Raw genomic sequence first — 4,356 nt, 5'->3', positions numbered from 1 at the left:
TCACTTGGTATATATATATATATATATATATATATATATATATATATATATATATATATATATATATATATATATATATATATATATATATATATATATATATATATGTTAAATAATGATATTGCGATATTGCTTCATTGTTTATGGTGTCTTTTAGCAGGATGTAGTGTTCTTCCTTATCTCTTTTAATTAAATCTGTCTTTGCTTTTGCTTTGTCTGAGATTAGGATTGCTACCCCTGTTTGTTTTTACTTTAGCTGAAGCACAATATGTTCTACTCCAGCCTTTTACCTTTACCCTGTGTGTATCCCCCTGTTTCAAATGCTTTTTCTTGTAAACAGCATATTGTAGGATTATGGTTTTTAATCCATTCTACTAACTTGTTCCATTTTGTGGGAGAGTTCATCCCATTCACATTCACAGTTATGATTACTATCTGTGCCTTTTTATCCATCCTATTTCCCCCCATTTATGGTTTTATTTCTCCCTTGTCCCTTCCACTCCTCAACAGAGTTTTGCTTTTGACCACCCCCTTCCTCAGTTTACTCTCCCTCTTGATTCCCCTCCCTTATCTTACCTTTTCCCCCTTGCTACTTCTTCCCTCCCTTCTGACCACCCCCCTCCCTTTTCATTTCCCCTTTCCCCTCCTACTGCCTGTAGGACAAGTTTGATTTCTATACTATTAAGGTATATTATTCCCTTCTTGAACCAAATCCAATGAGAGTAAAGCTCAAATACTGCTCTTCTCCCTCCCTTCTTTCCCTCTACTATAATATGTTTATGTGATATAATTTACACTTTTCATGTGATATAATTTACCCTTTTCTACTACCTCCTTACCTCTTCTCCCAGACCCATCCCTTTATAACTCTTAATTATATTATCATTATATGAGTTATTTTATACTGACACCCAAAGTCTATGTATATACCTTTCAATTGTCATAATAACTGTACTACTCTCAAGCTTGACATATGTATAAAGCATTACATAAAACAAAATAGTCCTATAACTAATTTGCCTTATTGATTAACTAGGGAATTTTTACTCCTTTACCTTTTTATGTCTCTCTTAAGTTTTGTGTTTGAAAATCGAATTTTCCATTGAGCTCTGGCCTTTTAGTTAGGAAGGTCTGGAATTCCCTTATTTCATTGAATATCCATCTCCTTGCCTGGAAAATTATGCTCAGTTTTTCTGGGTAGTTGATCCTTGATTGCAGTTCAAGCTCCATTGCCTTTAGGAATATCATATTCCAATTTTTAGTAGCTGAAAGATCCTGCTTGATCCTGACTGTAGTCCTGTGATATTTGAATTGTTTCTTTCAAGCTGCTTGCAGTATTTCCTGCTTCACCTGGTAGTTCTGGAATTTGGCTGTAATATTTCTTGGAGTTTTCAATTTGGGATCTGTTTCAGGGGGTGATCGGTGGATTCTTTTGATGTCAATTTTACCCTCTTGTTCTAGAACCTTGGAGCAGTTATCTTTGATAATTTCTTGGAAGATACTGCTCAGGCTCTTCTTTTTCATCATGGCTTTCAGGTAGACCAATAATTCCTAGATTATCTCTCCTGGATATGTTTTCCAGGTCAGTTGTTTTTCAAATCAGATATTTCATGTTTTCTTCTATATTCTTTAGATTTTGTTTGACTGACTCTTGATGTCTCATAGAGTCATTAGCTTCTACTTGCCCGATATTAATTTTTAATGTATTGTTTTCTTCCTGTAGCTTCTCTATCTCCTTTTCTATTTGGTTGATTTTACTTTTCAATGAGACATTTTCTCCATTTATATTATAATTCTCCATTTCACCGATTTTACTTTTTAAAAATTTGTTTTCATCAGTGAATTTTTTCCATTTTTTCTACTTTTTCTTTTACCTCCCTAATTTGTTTTTTAAAGTCCTCCTTGAGTTCTTTCAGAAATGCTTTTTGCTCTGGAGACCAGTTCACTTTCCCTTTTGAGGCTTCACATGTGGGTGTAGTGTCCATGCTGTCCTCTTCTGAATTGGTATTTTTCTCTTCCCTGCCTCCATAGTACGAATCAATCGTCTTTGAAAGCTTCTTACTGTTCTTTTTCGTGATGTTTTTTTTTCCTCCTGGTTTCCAAAGTGGATCTCTGCTTCTGGGGCTCAGGGGGTTCTGTCCCAACTTTTTTGTGTTGGGATCTAGCTTTACGTGCTATGGCCTCTGGTTTCATGATGTGCGGGGGAGGTGTGGTCTGGCTGCTGGGAGTCTCCTCTTCCCCAGGTCTGTTCTCCAGCATGAGTGGCCTCAGCTGTGGTTTGTGCTGGTGTCTGCCACTTCCCCTGGCTGTGCAAAGCCATGTCTGGGGTCCTGGTGTTTATTGGTGTTAGCTCCATCCCCCTGGGGCTTAGTTACTCTCTTTGTTCTGCTATGGTGAGGGCTACTGGGACACCTCTCTTCCTGCACTAGTCTCCTTCCACCACCCAAGAAGAGCCCTCTCCCCAACTTCTCTCACTACTGAAGCCCCGGGTCTGTCTCCTCTGTTTCTCCTGAGGTAATATTCTCTGGGTTTATCCAAGGAAGGGATGAGAGCTGTTTTACCTGGCCATCGTGGCTCCCAGAAGTTCAAGGAGGTGAGTTTCAAACCTTTAGACTGAGGGTTGGAGGCCTCCAGGCTGGCTGCTCCCACAGCCACAGGTTCTGCATTGGTATCTCCCATAGCTCTGACAGACTCCTGTCCAGGGCTCAACTGGATTCCTTTTCAATGAATCTTTTTTGTCCATGAGAACACTTGTGCATGTGTGGGTGTGTCGGATTTAGAAAATATTATAATGTAATGGTCAGTACTGACCCAGCTATCCCCTCATCATGGTCTCTATTCCTCTATGCTCAATGCATTCCTTACCAATTCACTAATACCTGTCTAAAATTTAAAAAAAGCTATGAACCTGCCCAAGTTTAAGAATTTATATCCCTTAAGACAGGTCATTGTGGATCTGGGTCTGAACTTCTCCAATATGATGCCACAGGAACAGAAGTGCATTATGGGTCTCATGCTAAATCATTCTCCAAACACTAGGTCTGCTTTTCTCTATTGTCCCCCTCCTCTGTAGCCCCAGGTACATTTACAAAGCAAGGATGGATAGAAACTCAAAAACCCTGCTCTAGTAGTTTCCATAATGACTTACCTACATCCCCACTAATCACATTCCCCACTTTCTCTCATATCCATTTATTCTTCTCCATCCATGTACCTCAACTGCATTCTCTCAGTGACTACATCACACTGTCTCTCTCTCTCTGTCTCTTTCTGTCTCTCCATTTCCCTCTGTCTCTGTCTCTCTGTCTCTCTCTTTCTCTTTCTTCCCCCCATCTCGTTCCTTCTCTTTCTCCGTCCTCCACACACTCAAAATCTGTCCTCAACAAACTTGTTTAAAAACAACAGGCCTCCCTTCCAACAATTCCTAGTCTATTGATGGCCTGTATTAGAAAAAGAAATATCCTGATGCTCTCATAGTTTAGTGAGAAGAGTAATGAATCACGTTTGAAAGAGCATTGGATTCAGAGTCAGAAAAGTTTAGTTCAAATTCTACCTCCACCATTTACTATGTAATAGCTCACTCAACTTCTCTGAGCCTCAGTTTCCTCATATGTTAAAAGGGAGGGTTGGATGTGATGATCCCTAAGGTCCCTTCCAGCTTTTAATTTGTGGTAACAGTACGACTGACTACTTTGGACAATGGTGAGACCTCATCAGCTTGAGCCACAATTGTATACAGCTTTTGAAGTCAGGTATTTCTGGAGAGAACATTGACATGAAGTGTTTGGGACAGCGAATATCTATTTTGATGTTATTCTTGCTCCAACTCATCTGGTAAATAGAGGACAGTGGCCCAGAGAGCATCACTAATCCACCAGATACATTCTTGCTGGCTGACAACAGAAGGACCTCGAATTAGAATGAACTAACAAACTTGAACTCCTATGGAGTTCAGCTTGGGGGTAGTCGGCAGCTAGACGGTTCAATGGATAGGGTATAGGACTTGAAGTCAGGAAGTCCTGGGTTCAAATCTAGCCTCAGGTATTTACTATATGACTGTAGGTACAAAACAACCTCCTCAGCCACTATTTCTTCATTTTTAAAAATGAGATAATAAGAGCATCTACCTCCCAAAGTTGCAGGGAGAATCCAGTGAGATAATATTTGTAAATTGCCTTACAAACCTTAAAGCCTTATATAAATGGAAGTTATTATTATATTAATGGAGAATCCTTCTGGGCAGTGAGGACATGGGATGAAGATGGTGGAGAACGGTTGTTGTCTTAGGCATTTGAGATATCCATCTTAAGAGGGTGGACAGGTACTGTAGAGCATACTCTAGGAAGAGTACATGAT

Source organism: Trichosurus vulpecula, chromosome 5 (genome assembly GCF_011100635.1).
Source record: "Trichosurus vulpecula isolate mTriVul1 chromosome 5, mTriVul1.pri, whole genome shotgun sequence".
Lineage (NCBI taxonomy): Eukaryota > Metazoa > Chordata > Mammalia > Diprotodontia > Phalangeridae > Trichosurus > Trichosurus vulpecula.
Note: the sequence above shows the minus strand (reverse complement) of the source record.